At 43.5% G+C, this 22,567-nt stretch overlaps 1 long non-coding RNA gene across 1 annotated transcript in view; it reads left to right on the top strand.

Annotated features, from left to right (window-relative positions):
- The window catches only part of LOC144814608 (uncharacterized), a 225,680-nt gene that overhangs the window by 23,703 nt on the left and 179,410 nt on the right, over positions 1 to 22,567 (top strand). Inside the window, exon 2 of the long non-coding RNA XR_013606917.1 lies at positions 17,307 to 17,521. This is a non-coding gene — a long non-coding RNA (uncharacterized LOC144814608). The remainder of the gene's footprint in view (positions 1 to 17,306; positions 17,522 to 22,567) is intronic.

Below are 22,567 nucleotides of genomic sequence, written 5' to 3'. Positions count from 1 at the left end.
CGTGCCTTGTCTTCAGCTTCTAGAACTGCCCAATCTATCTTTTTCTCTCCCACCTCCCATTCTTTTTCCTTTAGCTTTTCATACACCCCTGCGGGCAACAAGACCTTTAACATTTTAATGATATCTGGGTAAGTGTATTCTCCCATACGGAGCATGTCTTTTAATTCTCTATGGAACCCTGCTGGATCTTTGTCATGACAGGGAATTAATTTCTTCATTTCGAGGAGTTCTATCTTTGTAATCGGGGTGTAAACAAACACTCGTTGCATTTCACCGTCCTCTGTCTTAACTGGATGCACTTCTCGTAACGGGTTCTGTCTTTCCATGTAAAATGGTTTACTTTCTGGGGGTGAGACATGAACAAAATGCGGATTCAGGAACGTTCGGTATTTGTGACGCTGTTCTAGAATGACACTAATTAAATCGGTACCTAGACCTCTCCATCTATACTGGAGTAACTCGTTCAGGATATCGTGTAACGGACCTGGATCAGAGTGCTGACCCTCATACAGAGTAATGAGGTGCTGGATCATATACATACCCACCAGTCGCTGCTCGGCTGGGGGCAATTTCAGAAACATTTGTGCCACTATCTCGTCTGGAAAAGTGGTAGAATCAGTAATCCATCGGACTGCTGATCGGGCTAGTTCCTGTTCATGCATGGTACTTAACTCACTGTAACCGATTCGTGATTTCAGAATGTGATCGGTAGCTTGGAATACTTGTTCTAGGGAACCTTGTTCTGGTGCTGAATGATGGAAAATCTAGGCGTAAATGGCGATCTGGAAGTCTAGATTTTCCTACATACGCTATTCTGGCGGGATTCTCGTCCTCTACCTCTTCAGTATCAGAGTTACTTTCTTTCTCGCTTACTTGTGCTGCTATACGTTGTTCGTGTATCTTTATTATTTCTCTACGGATTTTCTTGTACATACTCTCCATGGCACTAATGGTATTGTGCTTACCCTCAGCTATATTATCACTCCACTTTGTCAGGGTTTTCATTTCGGCCGGATCTTTAGACGGGTAATCTTGTTCTCTTATTAGACAGTTAATTAAAAACTTTAATATCATACGCTGGATCTCAGCTTTCCTTTGAGACATGGCATCACTAATACTTTCTGGATCATCCCCTGTACGGATGAAACGATATATTCTGTCTAGATCTTCTTTCATATTCGGCAGGGTGACTAGATACTCGGTCACTCTCCTTACGCGTACGGAATATAAAACCATATTAAACTCGCCTGGAACTGGGTCATAGACACATTCGCCAAGGGTTTGCCTGATTTCTGCAACAGACTTATTACTCTTGGGAGTACGCTGTGATGCTTGAGCATGTAATTCGAGTGCTGATAAACGCTTGCGTGGCGGCGGGGTTTGAGGAGGACCTCCTCCTGCGGCCCCTAGACTAGAATCGTCGACTGATATTCTTCGTGGCGGAGCGGGAAATTGAAATGCTGGCTGGGCCGGGGGTACCGTAGCAGGTGCTGCATGGGGTGCCCCGGTGTCTGGAGGAGCAGGATGTGCCTGATTTACAGGGACTGGCGGAGCGCGAACAGGATCTGCATATTCAGGGACTGTGTCGTCCAGATAGGACGAAATAAAAATATCAGCTGCGGTCAGTTTGTGACGTAGCTTGGTCGGAACTAGTGGTGGCGGGAAATTACTGGATGCCTCCGGGGTCGCTTTTGGCAAACCCTCGGCAAGAAGAGGATACATACCCTTAATAAGGGCATTCCTCTGTCTGTCTCTCTGTTCAGTTTTGACTTGTTCACCTATCTCGATTAATTCTTTTTCTTGGGCTCGCTCTAAGGATTCTCTACTTAATTCTGACTTTCTGATTTCTTTTTCAGTTCTTTTATGGGCTTCTTTGCGCCATAACTCGATGGCATCTTTCTGTGACTGTCTGGCTTTCTTTTTCCATAATGCTTCTTCTACTCGCATGATGCATTCAGCATCCCATGTACCCGATACGGGCCATCTATACTTTTCTTCTAACTGTTTGGTATACTCTACCCATAAATCTAGATACAATATGGCGCTTATGCCATGCTTCTGATACATAAAGTGACCTGGACTGTCCCTGGGCGGGACGGGAACTGCTGCTTCCAGCAGACCCTTTCTAGTTTTTAACTGACGTAACTTGGAAAATATGGGCATGACTGAACTGTAATCTAGACACAATACAATACACAATGAACACGATACTTATTCCCCATTCATACCACGACATTGAAATACATGAAAAACATTTAAAATAACAGTTCGAACAGAATACTACCTGGAAATACTGAGAACAGGAACACATACATTTTCTCGAGAACAGAAACTGACTAGAACAGAAACTAGATGCACTGCTGAAACAGTACGAAACTTACCGGTCTCATAAAGAGACACGTCAGGACCCGCATCCACCGAAGTGGACACTTCGTTTGTGGGACTGTGTACCACCAACCCACAGACCAGAGTCAATTAAATTGACCCTGTCTAGATACCACCCCAGTAACGGTACTCACCGGGCAGCAAGAACGGAAGGCCTCAGACTGGACTGGACTGCTACGACGACGGACGACGAACTTCGGGCTTCGGACTTCAGTTACGGGTGGACCTCCGGATACCTCGGACCTTGGACTCTTGGCTTGGGCTCTGGTCGGGACTCGCCGCGTTCCTCCACCGTCTCGTTTGGATGCTGGACCGCCTCCTCCGTCTCCTCCGTGGGCCTGAGGGATACTTGAGCAGAAATATCTGCCACTGCGCAGAAGAGTTCCGTCACGACTGCAGAGGGTCAGGGGGTCGGCGTGGCTTCACCGACGCGTGGGGAAAGGGCAAGTCCCTGTTCGGGCGCCATTATGTGGTAAATAAATAAATAATACCCTATTTTTGAGTGCATGAATGAATAACAGATAGCTCAATAAAATAAGAGTCAAGATTCGAGGTAGTAGGAGTTTTGCAGGTTTAATACAGCATAAGGACAGGAACAGGACAACCTGCATAGAAATAGGATGGCAGGGCCCAGCAGCTGCTGGGGCTGGGTCTGGGATGAGCGCGCTGACTTTTAATAACAATACATGAGCATATATACATAACGCAAACACATAGCATTACATTGCAGTAGGCGTAGCAGTGGGTGGAGCAGTAGGTGTGACGCGTAGCAGTCGCGAAAGATAAGGGCGAAAGTAGGTGTAACTGGGCGTATACATAGACATGTGGTGCAGACGTAACAGGATATGTCATGAATGGGGCGGAAACCATGGAGGGGGCTACCTGAGGAGCCGGGACCTCTAACCTGATGGTGCGCGCAAACTAGCAATGACGTATCACTAGGAGAAGCTGGGGGCTATGAACTCTGTGCTAGGAGCAGAGACTGAAGTCTGGAGGGTCGGAGCGACATGTACCTAAACCCTATCTAGTATCTGATGTTTAGGGAACATGTTGATAGGAACTAGAAGTTAGGAGGGGAAAGGCTAACTTGATTCTAAGACTGGACCATGCATTATTCTACATGTAGTGCGTGATGAAGAATATGAAGAATATGAAATGACCATTAAATGCAGTATTTCTCTAACGTGGAGACGTGAAGGCTAGACAATGACGGAAACTATTGATGCAGTTCAGTAGCTTAGGAATGCAGAGAAGGAGGACTGAACTGATAACTGGAATCATAACATATTCTTGGCAGACTCAGAGACTGAGCCAGGCTGGGCCGGGCACTGCGAGGCAGGAAGTAAGTGAAGGGTCGAGGATACAGGTGGGGGCTGTATCCCTCCTCAGCGAGGCTTCAGGAGACAGGAGCTGAATCTGGTGTCCGGGCCCTTTTGAGGCCTAGAAACGGGGACTTTATAATGGAATAACGTGCACACTGAGAAACGTGGCAACGTAGCTTTACATAGGCCTGATATTCGTATTATTCACGAGGACTGGAAACTGGCATACTAGAGGGGGACACAACTGTAATTGCGTCATTAATCGGACATGGGGAGTACATATGCATATTTAATCATGCACACATAACATATGATGGATGACACGTAGGGACACAGAACATGGCAAAATTTACTTTTCCACACTTTCATTGATTCCCACCAATAGGGCATTGCCATAATCCATCAAGAAATCATTTGTAAAGCGCACTACTCACCCATAAGGGTCTCAAGGCTACTGCTCGAACATGCAGGTCTTGTGAAGTCTCCTTAAAGTCAGCTGATCTTGGGTCTGCCGCAGGTGGATGGGGAGGGTATTCCACGTCTTGGCGGCAAGGTGGTAGAAAGATCTGCCACCAGCGGTCGATCTGCGGATCAAGGCGACTTATTATCAGGGCCTGAACCAGAGTTTTCCTGGCCTGTAGAGGGGACCACTGAAAGACCTTCCTGAGCATTTGCATGAAGCCAAAACAGATTCCAGAGATGGTTTTGACATGCTCACTCATAGAAATATTGTTGTCAATAAGAACTCCTAGGTTCTTTACATATTTTTTAGGAATATGTGGAGGGCCCAACTCCAATGGCCACCAGTCGACTGACCAGGCTTAATGAGCTTTCCAGAGCAAGAGGATCTTTGTTTTAGTCATGCTCGGCTGTAGAGATTTGTTAATGTCGTAATTCTTTATTAAGAATTTAAGTATAAATAAATATGGTACAATATAATAGGTACACAGTGGTCTAATACCATTACATATATATAATACATTATAGAGAGAAATAAGGCAGACATCTAAAAGTGGAAATGAGGAATGAAATTCAGAAATGAGAGAATAGAAATCAACTTCCTACCCGGAAAGACAAAATAAGAGATGAAACAAAACAAAAATGAGATAAAGGGGAGAAATAACAGAATCGGTGGAAAGGAGGGAAAATATTTAAGAGTCTCGGAGAAAAGAAGCCCACACTTGTTGAAATATTGCTTCTTGCTAATGTAGTTTATATATTATACGCTCGTGTGATGCCGTCTGGATCATTGCAACCATCCAGTCCTCCTTAGAGGGAGGTCTAGTGATTGCCACAATCGTAAGATACAGATTTCGGCTGTAGAAAGTGCAGTATGTAAAAGGCGGCACTGAGGACTTGAGATGCGAGGTGGAGTCCCAAGTTCATGCAGTAAAGTAACAGAAGACGTAAGAGGAAGTGGGAGAGAGCTAGTTTCCTTTAGTGTATCTCCTACTTGTGCCTAGAAATGTTAGATAGAGGGACATTCACAGAGTATATGGAGAAGGTCACATTTAACTCCAGAACATCTCCAACACTTAGTGTGGTAATAGTCCTGTTCGTTGTAGTTTCAATGGAGTCCAGTACCAGTCATGTAAAGTTTTAAAAAGACAAAATTTCAGGCGCCTCTCACAGGTATTCTTATCCTGGGCTTCTAGTATATCCGGCCAAGCATCTTCGTCTATGGTAGTATGTAAGTATTCGTATCACTTCTCGCGAAGAGCTTTATGAAGTGGTTGTGAATAAAGTGGAATATAATCTTGACATTACTCCCTTATGCTGACCCCAAGTATGAAGATAATCCAATATTGGTGATGATGCTAACGTCCAGGGAGAAGAGCCAAGACATCTCATCAGGCAGTGCTGTACTTGTAAATGTCTTGGAGCCTGATGCAAGGGAAGATCAAATGATTTTAATTCACTATTTATTATAATTTCGTCCAATGTCTGGATGCCTCTTGAACTCCAATTAGTCCAGGAAAGCGCCACTGATTCTAGTACTTTCATTTCCCCATATTGGAGCTTTAAGGTGTGTAAACAATGGGTAATCCCAAAAAGGCGATGTGCTCTTTGCCATGCTTGATATGTAGCAAGAAGCACGAGATGTGGAGGTGAAGTTCGAGGTTTATGGGAGCTGTATAAGAAGTTAAAGCCATCGTCGCGTTCTAGTATTACGTGTTCTGTTGTGTGACCCTTTGTGGAGGTTCTGTCACACCCGAAAGAAGATAGGCCAATTGTGAAAGGTGTAAAGCTAAGGAGTAGTGTTCTAATGATGGTAAACCTAGTCCACCATGTGAACGATGAGCAATTAATTTAGCAGCAGCTAGGCGAGGACACATAGTTCCCCAAACAAAGGCCAGTATATGGGAGTCTATATGACAAAGTGTGGCCAGAGGTACAATAATCGGAAGTATTCCTAGTTCATAAGTAAAGCGAGGTATAGTAACCATTCTTAACGCCTGTACTCTTCCCCACATAGAGAAGCCCAAAAGTGCCCATTTTGCATTTGCTCTATAAGAGGAGAAATTTTGTCCAAAATCATCCCTCCTAAACCGCGATTAATTAGAATTCCTAAATATTTTAATTGAGATGACTTCCAGCAAAAGGGAAATCAATCGATCAAAGCTTTTGTGGTACCCGAAGAGAGAGGGAGAGCTTCACTTTTGTCCCAATTCACCTTATAACCAGAAAGGGCTGAGAATCTATTAAGAATGTCGAATAGGGATGGTAAAGAATGAGAGAGATCTTTAAGAGTAAGAAGATGATCATCAGCATATAGGTAAAGCTTTGATTCTCCTCCGATTATAGGTATACCTTGAATTTACGATGTTTGTCGAATGAGTGAGGCGAGGGGCTACATCGCTAACTAGAATAAAAGAGAGGATAGGGGACAACCTTGGCGAGTACGTCAGCTTATTGGAAATGGATCAGAAAGAAAACCTCCGCATTTACTTGGGCTATAGGATTGTGCTATATAGTAAGCGGACCTTGGAAATAAACTGATCTCCCAGATGAAGGCTTTCCATGTCAGCAAAAAGATAGACCCATTCAATACGGTCAACGCTTTCTCTGCATCTAGAGAAAGAGTGACCGCGTCTTCCGTAAGTTCCTTAGGAGCCGATAAAGTATGGGCTAGTGTACGGAGATGATTTCTAGGGGAGCGACCTGTGACAAAGCCAACCTGTGAATGATGTATAGGGGAAGGGATAACCTTGCAGGATCGTGATGCTAGAATGCTCGCCAGAATATTAATATCGCTGTTTTTCACGTAACGTGATCTACCTACTTACCTGCAGATGCGGCCTCCGATACATCGGTATGACTGCCCACAAAATAAGGACTAGAGTCACAGAACACAGGAGCACAATCAGGTGCAAGAAGAACATTAGCAAATTGACCAGTCATTTCATCACCCAGGGACACACCCCCAATGACCTGACCTGGACCATCATCGAACAACTACCGGAACTGGCAGTGGATAATGAGAAGAAATTACTCAGTAAGGAACAACGCTGGATATATCGCCTATCCACCCAAACCAATGGCCTCAACGACGCCATACCGTGGAACTCAGTCACACCCTAGACCTACACTAGTCACAGTTACCTCGCCTTTGTACAGTGGTGAGTCCCCCGTGCTATAGTCCCTCTGTACATAGACATAGATCATGCTCCCCCTTTATGTGCACCACTAGGCTGCCATAATCATGGGCACATGCTTAAACCCCCTTAATATTGCCATTTCAACTTTAGCGCGCAGCGCCCAGCAGCGCATGTGCATTACGCAGTGATTAACTGGCCGAACCACTCTGGGACGCGGCGCGTCTCACAGGCATGTTTCCCCAACATTAGGGCATACGTGGCCAACGCTGATCCCTTCGCGCCTGCGCAGATAGACCACGCCACACCTAACACGGGTGTTGCCACTTTCCCCGTACCAACGGCGGCATATATTACCTGCTAAATAGTTGCTACATGTACCTTAATGACTTTATCGCGCCATCATACTGAGCATGCGCAAAAGACTAGTGTGCAAATCATGAGCATGAGCAGTAACATTATAATCACGCTATCATACTGAGCATGTGCGAGAGACTAGTGTGCAAATCATGAGCATGAGCAGTAACATAATCGCGCTATCATACTGAGCATGCACGAGAGACTAGTGTGCAAACCACGAACATGAGCAGCAACAACACAAAGGGGTAGTCTTTCCACCCTGACTATTCCCACAGGTGCTCATCATTACCTTGTTAACCATAGTATAAAAAGCCCACACGTCGACAGGCTCATTCTACCGGAGGACGACGGCGGGACAACAGGTACAAGGCAGGCACTGACCAGAAAGACTGTGAGTATGACAAACCTGACAAGCCTCCAAACAACAAACTGGGTAAGCGCTTCTTTCCTTACAGGTCCCTAACCCCTGCAGCCTATCTCTTTTTCTCCCATAGGGTCATCCCCTTACCGCTTCCCTCCAGGAAGCCTTGGCTAATAACCCAAAGCGTAAGAACAATTTTCTTGCACCCTGCCACACTAAGTCAACTCCTTACAGTGTGATTTTTGTGTTTTAGACACACCACGCTCCTAATTAGTCGCGTATTTTCACTCTGATGGCACCACCAGTACCATCACACCTAGCCGACTATAGTCCTCTCACCTTGCACTATAGATCCGGCCACCAAAGCATTGTTGACCATGTGTCTAAATTGACTACTGACTCTCTCTATAAATGTTTTGTCCTTGTCCTTAATGTTTGTTTGTACAGGTATGCATGAGAAGGGAATCCCCCTCTCACATATAGAAAAACGCCTTAGTGAGTGTATCACATAGTCTGTACCACAACACTAAGTCTGTTTTATTTCACCACACCTTTTAAAAAACGGTCCTGAGGAAAGCCAGAATACTCTAAGGCACTGGCTGAAACATGTCGACCATCTGAAGGACGCAGGGGGCAGTAACTCGCCACCCTTACGCGTCCTGTAGCCTTACTTTTAACCGCTGGTGACGGCCCAGTTATTAAAATTTAATTTACCCTCGGGTACTGGGACCACCACCAAGCCGTTTTAAATCACAACTCACTCAACCTCACTCACTGCACTCTCAGCAATATACCAGCTCCGCTGTAATCAGGCGTCGTAGCACACCCGGGACATACTAGGTGTCACTGGGTGGGCCCGATGATGAAGCATGCCACCAACTAGGTTGGTGGGTGAGGGCTTCATGAATACACCAACAAGGTGCCCGTGACAGAACTAATTAGAGTACTGCAACACTTTGGTCAACTTAAGCTAGTCCTCTTTGATTAATCACATATAAACCCTCGGAGACTCGGACTAGCTATCTAGTCCTCTCTCTCCCTCTTGTTACACGCACTGTCCAATAAATGTCTGCACTCATCTGTAAGGCATGGGAGATCAATATTTGGAAGATATATAATTATTTGATCTTCAGTTGCAGAATTTTCAGGAGTGTATAATTCTTTGTAGAAGGATGCGAAAGTATTTACTATTTCTTGCGGTTTAGTAAGGATCTCAATTGATTCTGTTCATATTGCTGATATAGCCATGGAAGCTTCACGTTGCATCAGCTGTATTGCAAGTAATCGACCTGCTTTCTTTCCTTGTTCATAATGTCTGCCGTTTAGACATTGAAGAGCATACTCCAATTTGGAAGTATATAAATGATTAAGTGCCATTTTGGCTAACTCTAGGCTCTTGCGGTTGGATACGGTGGGACAAGAAGTATATAAATGAGTAAGGGGAGAGGGGTTGGCCTAACGGCTAAGGAGCTCGACCTCGGACCTTGGGATCTGGGTTCGAGCCTCGGTAACGACGCCAAAAACCTCCTGTGATTCTGGGCAAATCACTTAATCTCCCCGTGCCTAAAATGAAAGTGTGTCCTCATGTAACGTAACTGGTGCTATCTAAAGCGCTCTGATACCTGATTCGGTTCGGGTCTAGTTCGCGCTATATAAAACTCTGCAAAAAAAAAAGAGAAATAATTTGAGCCTCAAGTTCAGTACTACGCAAAGATGCTGCATTCATCTCTCATTAGTTGTCTCCGAATAGTTGCTTTTGCAGCCGCCCAGTCAGTTCTACAAGTGGTATTAGATGAATTGTTATTAGTTAAGTATTCAAAGAGATGAGAACGTAATTGGATTTTACCCTGGGGTGAGCCGTATCTTTGAATGTTCATACGCCATGATTTTTTACTGGGCGAGTAAAACCGGAGAGTGATCAGATATAGCAGCTTCTAGAATGCAGGATTCATAAGTGATTGCAACTACTGATTGGGAAATAAGAATATTATCTATCCTAGATTGTGTACCATGAGCAGAAGAAAGAAAGGTATATTATTGGTCTAAGGGATGACCAAGGCGCCAGTGATCTATTAAACCATGGTCTGACGTTCTATCGCCCAGTAAAGCTCTATCACCAACATTGCATTTGTCTAAGGGTCCTGTTCTATCTAAAATCGCATCACAAGACAAGTTCCAGTCACCACCGATGACGTAGCTAGATGCTCCAATCTCCACACTGAGACGATTTAGATTGAGAAAATAAGAGTGTTTAACACCTGTGGGGTGTATATTGAGCCAACGCAAAACATCTTTTCACCGATTTTTAACTTGGCAAAGGCATATCTACCCTCAGGATCAAGCCTGGTTTTGATAGTTGTAACTGGCAGAGGTTTATGTAAAAGAGTGGCCATACCAAATTTCTGTGTTGATTCTTCTCAAGCGAGGATTGTACTGTCAATCCACAATGGATAATTTCCCCCCAACCAGTCCCGCTGTAAGATAGATGACTCTAGAGCATCTAAATGAGTCTCTTGTAGAAGAGCAATATCAGTTCTTTTCTTTTTTAGATAAGAGAGTACTTTTTTGCGTTTTATAAGGTGTGTGAGGCCATTAACTTTCCAGTAAGTTAAGTGCAACTGGTGCGAAGAAGAGGATATATCCGCTTCCATATGTGTGTTGGAGTGCAAAGGGTTAGGTAGAGAAGGGGATAAAGTATAGAAGGTATAGGAATAGTGGTTAAACAAATATTAGATGGATATCTCAACTATAAGGAAAAAGAAAATAGATTGTGTAAATGGGGGGAGAGATTTAAGAAAAGAGAAGGGAGGATAAGAAAGAAAATAAATACATTCCGGTTAAGGAGAGAGGGGAAGGAGAAGAAGTATGAAGGCTTTACTTATATGTTATATATAGAAGTAAATAAAAAGGAAGAATTGCAAAGTCCAGGGAGAACTTATGAAAATACAAGGGAAGAAATGGTAAATGTGCTGTGTAGGGAAAACACAGCACCCGGGGAATGGGACTGTTCAGTGCGGATCTGAACTTTCGGGCCACTCGCGTCGGAGGAGTCCCATCAAACGACAGAGTTTTTAGCGAAGGCGCGTTTAAGGGATAATAATAGTTTTCAAATATTAGTATAGAGTTCGGAATTATATATGAAGGAGTATAGGGTGGAAATTTACGTATTAAAAGTATAGTGTAAGAGAAAATGAGGGAGTTTAAAAGGAGAGGAAAGGAAGTAAGAAATTTGTGAGAAGAAAAAGGTCAATATAATATGAAAAGATCTAGTACATGGTATAATCAGGTAAACTGTGGATAACATTAATTGTAATAGTCACGTATTAAATATTAATATAGTAGCGCTAATAATTGAAAATGAGTTCATGTCTAATTTATAACAAAAGGACGATTATTCATTCAGATTTCAATTATTCTGATACCTATAATAGAACTTTTTTTAACAATAGCTGATGTGAAAGGAAAAGTAATAGTAAACCGACTATGGGAGGAACTGCAAGAATAGAGAGATATTAGTGCATCGCATAGAAGTCACAATAAAACAGACTTTACATATAATAGCAATAGTAATAAATACAATTAAGTGTTTCCTCAGTATTATAACAATTTGGGGTTACTATATTTGTAGGAACCAGAATAGTATAAATAGATATCAGCTAATCTAAATATCAAACAGTTGAATTTTAAAACAGCTAATTAAAAATCATATCTATAGAGTAAATGAGAGGCGGAGAAGAGAAAGATATATGAGAATAGTTTAAAATAAGAAGAGCATAGTAGAAATTACAAATAGCATAGAACATATCAAGGAAATGATGTCAGAGAAGAAATAAAAGATGAAAACCTTTGTATTAGCAATGTATAACAAATAAGCAAAAATTCATATATAGAAAACCAATGGACATATTCGATGTAAGATAGAATTTAAAATATGAGAAATACTGTTATACATATTTTGTAAGATTATGTATTATCACTGGTTAACGCTTAGGAATAAGTAGAGGGGAGAGAAGGATAAACAGATCAAGTAATTACAGTAATATATAATAAATACGTTTAACAGATATACAAGCAGTCAAACTCATCTGATCGTCTTCTCCAGCGATCATCAACAGAATGAGCTCCCATCTGTTGATTAGTGTAGAAAAATCAGTCAGTCGTAGTTCAAGACACCTCCTCCTCAAATGAAGAAGATTTAGGAGGAGAGCATGATTTATCCCTGTCTCTTTCCTGGGTGAGGGTAGCTACAGCTTGAAGGGTTCACGCTCGATCTCCTAGGGAACATATGAGTCTATCCAGGTCTCGTCCTCTTCTCTGGAACGGCTTGGATTACGTCGATTTTTCACCAGAAGATATTGTGGATTTCAATGATAGAAGTTGTGATGTGTCTTCTGGTAGGGATCCCGCACACTCCATATTTTGAGGAGAGAGGTTGTTTAGAAAGTGACAAAGGTCATCTGGTTCATAAAACTCTTTGGAAATCCTATCTTTAGTGATTCGTAAGCTCGCAGGCACGAAAAGGCCACATTTATTATCAAGCTGACGGAGTCTAAGAGAGAGAAAAGCTTTGCGACTGTCATTAGTTTCTTTTGAAAAATCTGCAGCCATTTTGGTTTCATGACCTTGAAAAATAAATGAGCCTTGAGTACGAGCTGCTGTGATTAATTGACATGCTTGTTCATGCCTTAAGAAGCCGGTGATAAGCGTACATGGTCGTATATTTTTTCCTGCATTGGGTGGACCAATACAATGTACTCTGTATCTCTAATGATGGTTCAAAAATTAGACCTGTAAGTCTTGGTAGGATTTCTTTTAGGAAGGCTTTGGCACTCAACCCTTCTATTTTTTCCGGGAAGCCAAAAAAGCGAACATTATTGCGACAATTTCTGTCTTCCAGGTCTACAATTCTACTCCTGAGGAAGATAGGTTCTTAGTTGCGTTCTGGTATAGTATCAAGTCTGGTCTCCGGTATTTTCATTTGTGCAGATAAACCGTCCATTTAACCTTGAAAACCAGCGATATTCATGCAAATAGATTTGGTTTCGTTCATAAGAGTAGATATGGAAGTTTCCATGCCCTCCAGTCTTCGGCCAACAGCAGATATTTCTTGGAGTATATGCTCCATAGTGGAGTCCAATTACGATGATATCGAAGGATTAGGATGATTTGATGTCAAGGTACTGGAACCTTTTACATCCGATGTAGGACGACCATGGCTTAGAGCTTCTGAGAAAAGGAACTGTTTTGCGGGTTTCCTATTCTTTTTACCAGAGGGCATCTTTTTTTTTTTTTTTTTTTTTTTTTTTTTTTTTTAAACCTTTATTGTACATAGAAAGCTCACAAATACGGGCCTACAACCCACGAGGGCTGGCCACCACATGGTAGACAACGTAGTAAATGAAAAACAAATTTTCAACAGGATATGTCACCAGGAGCACAGGAGAAACAAAAGGAGCATCGAGCAATCAGCAAGAACAGGACAATAAAAGGTTAATTTTCTAATGCGGGGTGGGGAAACAGAAGAATCATGGGCCGTGCAAAAAACAACCAGGGAGGGGCCGCGGCAAGCCGCCATCTTACGGTCACAGAATGACAAAAGAGGCCATACCAACATAGCTATCAAAGAGTATAAACGTAATCGGAATATAAAGAAACGACAATGGCATCAATCAAACAGCACCTACCCGTCGCCGCCCCCACCCAAAATGAGGAGACATGATCAAAAAGGCCCACATAATAAAAGACATTACGATACGCATCCCAACAAAATAAAAAGACCCCCATTAAGGAGGAAAAAGGGGAGAGGGAAAAAGGGAACGAAAGAAGGGACTCCCACCAAACCACGCACCCCCAGGAGTGAAAGCAGGATAATAGAGTCCGGCAAGCGACATAGCAAAAATCGATACCGAATTACCCAGCGAGCTACAATCAGATACATACCGGAATACGAAAGTCACAGAAACTCCCCAGGGGGATACAGGAGGAGACGGAGTCCCGGAAAAAGTGAACACACAAGAGCCATAGAACAAAAAGGAGAGGAAATAAGGGAGGAAAAAGACCCCCCAATACGGACAGACCCCCCCCAACCCACCCCTAAAGCCCACCCTGCACCCCTGCAGAAGGCTACGGCCTACCCCCCCGCAGCGTGCCTGTCGCCCTAATTAGAACCCGAAATATAGCGGAGCAAAGTTAAGTCGGAAACAAAGACAAAAATGGGAAGGGAAGAGAAGGAAACGAGGGATGGGAAACACACACAGACATACACGGGGGAGGGCCGGGAGACAGGAGTAAACGCACCCAGCCACCCGCCTGAGTCGAGGAGCCAAGTCCCCGGGAAGCCAAAGAACATCGGGTTAGAGTCCAGGGGCACCAGTCAATCACACAGAACCATACCGGGACAGGTTGACCATCCAAACCAGTGCAAGACTACCGCACACAGATGCCAATATACATTAGCCCTGTCCTTGTTTGTCCAAAGTGGAAACGGTCCGATCCAGCGAGGACCAGGTTACGAAGAACAGGAGACAGACAGCAGGAAGATCCAACGGCAGTCCGGAAAAAGCACGTAAAGTGGAACACGGACGATCCAGGAAAGTCACGAAGTGTAGCAAACGATGCAGGCACAAGTCCAAGGATATGTCCAGAAGAACCGACCCATCTGGGCCAGCACAGGATACATCGCCGGGCAGCAGCGACCGAAAGGAAGCGGGAGAGTCATGAAGGCCAGGCCAAGTAAAATCCAGCTCCCGGGCCCGAGAGAACGAAGGTAGCGCAGGAGGAGGAGGCGCCATCAAGTTCCGTACAGCAGCAGAAGCGGTCGGAGCCGGGGCCAAGTCCGCCAGGATAATTCCAGCCGCACCCCGCGGCGGCACAATCACGTCTGGCCGTGGGGGCCCAGGAGGCCCGCCGTGAGGAACCATCTCCGAAGCTAGGATAGGCGCGGTCACACAGAGCCGCCAGGAGAGCAGGGTGTCCAGTAACTCCTTAAGTGTAGGGAAACATTCACAGTATCGGGCACCCGGGCCATGCGGCGGGCCCCCAGCGCTCGCCCAGGCCCGGTCAAGACACTCGGGGTCGGCCGCCATTTTGAGAGTCCGACAAGGCAGCGCGGCTGTAAATCTCCGCCGAGGCGGCGGTAAGGCAAACAAAGTCCCGCTGACCGGCAACAGAGCACCCCGGGCAGGAAGGGGGGCCACCAGAAGAAAGGGATTCGCCGGCCACCCAACGCCGCCGGTCCCGTTCTCCGAGTCCGGGCGGCAAAATCAAAATGGCCGGACCGGAGAACAAAGGGAGAGCAAGCCGGACACACGAGGAGCTTCGACCACGGAAGGCAGCGCCTCCACCATAGGCCTCCTCCCCACAGGAATCGGCCAGGAAGGACCTCCGGCCCACACGAACAACGGCCCTCCGACCACCTCCTCCGCGCCCCGGAGGGCAGATCCGCAGGCTCCGTCTGGCCCGGGAGCCGGCAAGAAGATCCAAGCCAGTCCGCCTCCGACACCCCAACACAATCGGGGGCACTGCACCGGATCTACAGCAGCCAGGATAACCGGAACAAGAGGTAAGTGCCTGCAGAGCGTCGTAGCACCACCACTCAGCAAACAGGGCTTCCCGGGGCAGGATTACAGCAGGATAAATGTGAAAACCCAGGCGGGCGAACGGAGCCGAGCTAAAGCGCGGCCATCTCGGTCGCGAGCTAGGCTCCTCCCCCCAGAGGGCATCTTTGATTTTTTTTAGTGGCAGTCTTTTGATATAGAACTGTGACTGCCGTTTCTTTTTCCGTTTAAAAATACTTCACTCAAGAGTTAGTTCAGAAGAGTAGTTATTGTAAAGCAGTAAATAATGGCTTATTTTATGATTCAGAAAATAAGTTCAAGTCTATACTTCTGTGTCAGGTTTATATTTTAGGTAACACTGGTGAGATCTTATTTATCTAATATGTTTATCTTGTAAAGTCAATCCAAACCTAGACATATTAATAAAGCAGTAAACGTGCAGGGTAGGAAGGGATACGTTAATTACTAGTATAGTAATTAGAAAATCTCAGTTCGGAATGTAGCAAAGTGTACTTTTCAGACATCTTAGTTGGTTATAAACTGTATATATATAGGAGATAGTCAGGAGCAGCATACTGTAATACAGATTTGATACGTTTTCTACAATATATTCACTTAATAGTACAATATGAAATCTTTACTGCAGATAATTTTGTAGTATTGTTCAATAGTTAAATAAAAATATCCATATGAGGCAGTACACAACTATCTAAATTGGATATGTTATCTCCTGTTCTACAGCGTAGTAAATTAATAGTTGTAATATGCAAGCGCCTATTCAATAAAAACCAATATCACAGTTTATGACTCACATGTCTTGTCAAACCAAAGTTGATAGGTCAATATATTACTGTGCTGGTAGAAAATTGACAGGCAGAGGTCTAGCGGCAACAATGTAGCCAGAAATGCGTGTTTTCTCCTCAGAGCTGACAGAAATGCAAGTTAAATCATACCTGACGAAAGAAAGGAATTTCAGAAACAGCAGTACAACGTTTCCCCATTGGTAGGTGAAAAACCTGCCTCAGAATTGTTAGAAGAGTCAGGACCGACCGCCAACAGTCGAGTCTGCTAGGCTTTTATGAGCGCTGTTCCCGTGCTTCCTGAAGTGTTTCTCTTCACGTCACATGATTTGCTGCAGCAGTCGAAAATACTTGACCCGAGCCACTCTTCCTCACAAAAGGCGCTGTATCTCGACCCCCAGGTTCTTCGTGTCTCAGACAGCCGACTTTCAGCTGTTGTCAGGACACGAAGCTCCAGGTTCAAGCGGCCATGTTGTCGCGCTGGCAGACGCGCCCCCCTGTAGAGAGTTGTTAGACATCCATGTAGATATTGTCAATAGGCAGTTCTTAAATTTAGCTTTGGTCAGTGTCGGGTCATTGTCCGTAGTGATGACCAATTGTGTGTCCTCAGCATAAGAGATGCTTCCAAACCCACATGACCAGATGAATCTTGCCAAGGGGGCCACATACACATTAAATAGGGTGGGGCTCAGAATTGAGCCTTGTGGTACCCCTTTATCAAGGACTGTGGATGCTGATGAAAATTCACCCAGCTAGACATAGAAGTTGATGCTAAAACAGGGTTCTTATTCAGCCAGTATTGTATTTGCAGGCTTAAAGTTCGAGTTTTATTCAGAGGCAACATATTAAATAAAACACTTTCCATTTACTGAACATTAAATAATTCAACCAACAGCAATTACTCAGACTTTGTATTGTCATTCTAGGTCTTTGTTGTTCTTCAAACCCCCTACAAGGTCCAGAAGGATTTGGCCGGAGTGAAGTAATGTTTCCACCAAAACACTGGACAACTCTGCCACGCTCAAGCCATAGCGTTCATTTGGAGTAATAGATGAATAAGTAACCATGCTTTGTATCAAGAAGATCAACATTTCTGACAAGTATAAATATTGACATTATTGGAGCATCCTCTACGCTAACAGTAAGTTGTCTGAGTCAAGCAGAATTTGCCACAATAGGTGGCACTGCAATGTGTCACTCACGTCACTGCATTCCTATGCAGTTATTTCAGTGTGAGTAGTCATACGTGTCCTATAGGAAAATCATCTTGGTTCCAAAATATTTGTGTTGCTTTTCAAACACATCACGTCCTCTTACAGGATCCATGAGGATATATCCTGAGCCAAGCAATATTTTGAACAAAATAGTTGTGGAATATGTAATCACCCTTCTCTCATGAAAATCAACTTGGCTCACACATATTCAGTCTGTGTTTAATAGATAGAACACCCCTCTGCACTACCTGTATGTAAATTACCCGAGTCAAGCAAAATGTATAAGAAGAGGTGGCACTTAACGAGTCACCTTCACTTCACTGCATTCTTGTCCAGGTATGTCTGTATAAGTAATCATACTTATCCTATAGGAAAATCACACAGGGTCATAAATATATATATTATTTTGTAATCATCACATCCCCCTTCAGGGTCCATGATGATTTAGCCTGAATCAAGCAACATTTCCACCCAAAAGTGCCACACTCCAACCAATGCATTCCAGTTATGTTATAGGCTGTTAGAAATGGGATTAATAAATTGGGGGGTACTCGAGCACATCCAATAAATCCACTATGGTCAGGTCAACATACAGTTCTGAGAGAATATCAGGTCAGCCTCTGGTAGCTATGGCACAAGCAGCAGGCAAACTCCAGAGAAATGAGCACTATGTTCAAGGAGTACTAACAATTTTAAAGTAAAGATCAGAACTTAATAAAAAGCAATTTATAAAAATAGAGAAACAAATTAATGAGCAAATGGACACCAATACCATAAAAATAGGTTATGGGGAACCGGAGATATAAATTGTGAAAGTTTTAAGGCAGAAAGCACCTACAAGAAACAACAATTTACCATGAATTTAGTGCTTATTTTGAGCCGAGAAGTCCAGATTCTAATACCAGCTAGGCCGGCTTCTTCAGATAGTCTTTCCAGGAATATTTTGAGTTGATGGGTCAGATTTATCCTGTGCACTAGCAAGTTATTGGAGCAATTCTGCTATTTAATCCAATTTTCTCACAGTTCCCACCTCTTTGAGTAGGACTTCCTCTTTGCGTTACTGTAAAATAACTCATGAGTCCCTGTTTCAAGATGACAAAACCAAGCTCGCCATCCATCAGAAAAGGTAGTCTTCTGCTTCTAAGCCACTCTCCTAATTCGGTAGACATTCCTCCCACCTGACAAGGGCAAAACTGTTACTGCCCCTACTGTGACTGGGTTCTGGGTCATTGGAGGTCTTAAGAATAAATAGAACCCCTTTTTGGTATCTCCAAGTCAAAAGACGTAGTGCTACAGCTACTTTTTTCTACTATATATTCCTGGCCACTCTGATAGTGAATCCCTGCTAAGTGGTCAGCAGTTAATACAAAATAGCTTTTCCTGGGCTCAAAGGTAAGCTAGTATTCTATGAGCCAAGGTCAGGTGGTACGAAACTGGTTTCCCTCATTTCTGTGCATTCCACTGCAGTTACATATGAATAAGTACTCATAATTGTCCTATAGGAAAAGCACATATGCTGACAAATATTAGGCATTTCACAAACATTCCCCTAGAAGACCTATGAATTTTTAACCTGAACCAAGCAACATTCCATAAAAACACATGCCAACTCTGCCACCCTCCATAACATGTATTCCTATGGAGTTCTAGACAAATATGTAACCATATATTTTCTCTTGAACATAAATTTAGCTCACTTATATTCGTATAGATCATAACAAATAGAGCTGAGTCATAAGGCCAAGATGGCGGAGAAGTAGGATGAAGCTGCTACTCCTTCTCTCGAGCTCCGCCAAAAGAAGCAGCAATATTGAGCCCCGGTAGCAGCAAGCGCTCTGAAACAGTGAAGAAGACCTCCCGAACAATGAGGATAAGCAAGACGCTAAGGATATAGTCAGGTTAACCCAGACATACTCAAGGCCCAGAGAGTGCTATGACACACTGAAATTGTTAGTCGTGACAGCAAAGTGCAGCCTGCACGACAGCCATGCCTGGCTGTACGCATCTTCCACTACTTGGATCAGAAGGAAGTGCAGGTGGAGAAAGCTGAGGTACTGTAATACTATAGGCAGTTATATATTGTGAGATCATGTATCGATCATTCCCTCCATGTTTAGGTCTCGCCTACGCAGCGAGCATGTTTAGCCATACAACAGTTGATGTTGTACTAAGGATATTGTGCGACATAACTAAATACTTATAAGGCCCCAAAAGCGAGACCTATTGGCTATGCCAATGCTTGTTTTTTTGTCCTCATATGCCTTAGTATTTCTGACTGAAACTTCCAGGTTTCCCTTCTTAATTTGTAGCCTGCTCCTGCGTATGCAAGAGGACATCCACAAATTTACATACATCTTCCTAGAAGATGAGGGGGCTAGTTATAAACATATGGATATCATCAGCATTCTTTAAGCTACATTTCTTACAGTATATCTCATGTGATCCTTTTAGTTTCACTAGCCATTTCAGTGATCAATAAACTCTGTGGAGGAAAAATAGATGGTTCCGTCTTAAATATGCTGGTTTGACTACCCTATATAATAACCGAAAGGATGTTATTTCTCCCCATAAGTGGTTCGGTAAGCTTCGACCTTTTTCTGAGATTTCCATAATTAACTAAAACACAACTGAGGGGGGAGAGGAAAGACTCCTATATCAACTTACCCTACAAATATCCAAACACACAAAAGAGAAGTAGGAGTATTTGAAATCACGCTGTTATACTTGGTGGCGTGCGTTGTTTGTTTAAAACTTCCCTCATCCACTAATTGTGGCATGCTTTATCATAGGGCTTGTTAAATGACACCGGGTGCAGACCAATGCATGGGGTGGAGCAAAAGGGAGTTGGAAGACAGTACAAACATACAAATTGAGGGATCTAACACTAGAAATATTAGTGAAGAGCATAGAGTTTAAAACTGGCTCAGGAATATCTGCCTATATACTTTATTCTTGGACTTCCCGGTCAGGATTAAAAATAAATATAGGATGGTGGTGACGGATTATTAGTAGCCCTTCACCCCTCCTAACTGCATATATGTCAACATGTTTTAGCCGGTTTGATGTAGCCCTTACACAGGTCCTTATGCTTTCGGCATGACCTAAGATCTCCTTTATTCCCCTACTTTCCTACCTTACTTTAGTAGGTTGAGGATAAACCCATTCTGGTCTCGGGCTGCTTAAACATACTGCGGTAGTACCTGTAGGTGAAAATCTAGCCGTCATAATCTGTTTCATGCTATGAGAAATGGCTCTCAGCAATCTATAGCCAAATAGAGAGGGGACACAACCTTTCCTCCCAAATCTAATTTCACTCCAAGTATCTCACAAATCCCCCAGGTGGTGGCCACATTTGACCAGGCCGTTGTACATGAGGTTTAGGAACTAGCTAGAAAGGAGTCCAACCCATTTAGGAATCTGACCAGAGTGGAGAAGGAGGCACTGGAACAACTAAAACAGAATGCCAACTTGATTATTAAACCAGCAGACAAGGTAGGTGCTATAGTCATACAGACCAAGGCAGCCTATGACAAAAAATGTAGCAGTCTCTTATCGGTTTAAATGAACTATAGCATCCTACTCTGGGATCCAACTCCTGAGAGAAGAACACAAATAGCCACCTTAGTGGAGTAAGCAGTGAACAATGACTGGATTTCAGAACAGGAAGGGCTCTTCCTTTGTAACATCAATCCTGTCTTTACTTATTTCTAAACATTACCAAAAGTACATAGACTTACACCGGGACAACAATAGTGTCTTGGATCGGCTCAGTACTTGAACCGTTATCACAAATTGGTGATTTCTTTAAACCACTGGTACAGAGAATGGAGACATACTTGCAGAACACAAGAGATGTACTAAATCTCGTCAAAGACATGGAATTTGACTCTACAAAGGAATTCCTGGTAGGTTTGAATATCGAATCTCTCTATGCAAATATCCCTCAAAGGGAAACATTGAGGGTGGTGGAAGATTTACTGTATGCTCAGGACTGGACATACAGCACTCCAAGAGCATTTATATTAAACCTGGCCAAAACTGCATTGACAAAAAACCTTTTTGAAGTCCAAGGAACCATCTACCTGCAAACCCATGGGACATCCATTGGGAGCGCTTTCATCTGCAGTTTGGCCGGGCTGTATGTGGCAGCCTTTGAGCAGCAACACATGTTTACGCAGAACAGCTCCTGGGGGAACCGCAGAAAACTCTGGCTCAGATGTATAGATGATGTTGTGCTGATTTGGAGAGGAGAAGAACTATCGCACAATGATTTCCTACACTGGCTTAATAGCCGAAACCCCTTAATGCACTTTACATCCACCATCACACAAAATAAACTTCCATTTTTAGATTTGGTAATTGTACCCAGGGAAGGAAAATTTGCCACCCAGGTTTTTCACAAACCCACAGACAGTAACGGCCTTTTATTGTTTAACAGTTTTCACCACAAATCCTTAGGGGAGAACGTCCTGCTGGGCCAGTTTCTCCACCATGGAGGGACTGCTCAGACATAGGAGACTTTAGAAAGGTATCAATTGAACTATCTGAAAAACTCTGAAAGAGACTATCCAGATAGGATTATAAGAAAAGCACAGAAGAGAGCATCCAATTGCAACAGAGAAGCCCTTTTGGAAAAAACCGAGAAACTGGGAGTCACAAACACAATTTGTGTTACCACATTTTACATTGCATTAAACAATATAAAATGCATTGTATTGAAGAATTGTCGAATTTGGAACTTAATGGCCTTAATCTTGAAAAAACATTATTCTCGAAGTGCCAATATGATGGATTTACTAGTACACACTCGGCCTCGTCATGTTATGCAAGGGCAACCTCAGAAACTCTGGGACCTTCCACCAGTAACAGGCCAGACTAGATGTAGTGCTTGTGACATCTGCAACCTCACTGAAGACACTAAGAGTATCGATATAGGTCTGAAATATCCATGGGTGCAGAAGAAGCACAAATTG

Source organism: Lissotriton helveticus, chromosome 1_1, assembly GCF_964261635.1.
Source record: "Lissotriton helveticus chromosome 1_1, aLisHel1.1, whole genome shotgun sequence".
In the NCBI taxonomy this organism is placed as follows: domain Eukaryota; kingdom Metazoa; phylum Chordata; class Amphibia; order Caudata; family Salamandridae; genus Lissotriton; species Lissotriton helveticus.
The sequence above is the reverse complement of the archived record's forward strand: the minus strand, read 5'-3'. Positions and strand labels throughout refer to the sequence as shown.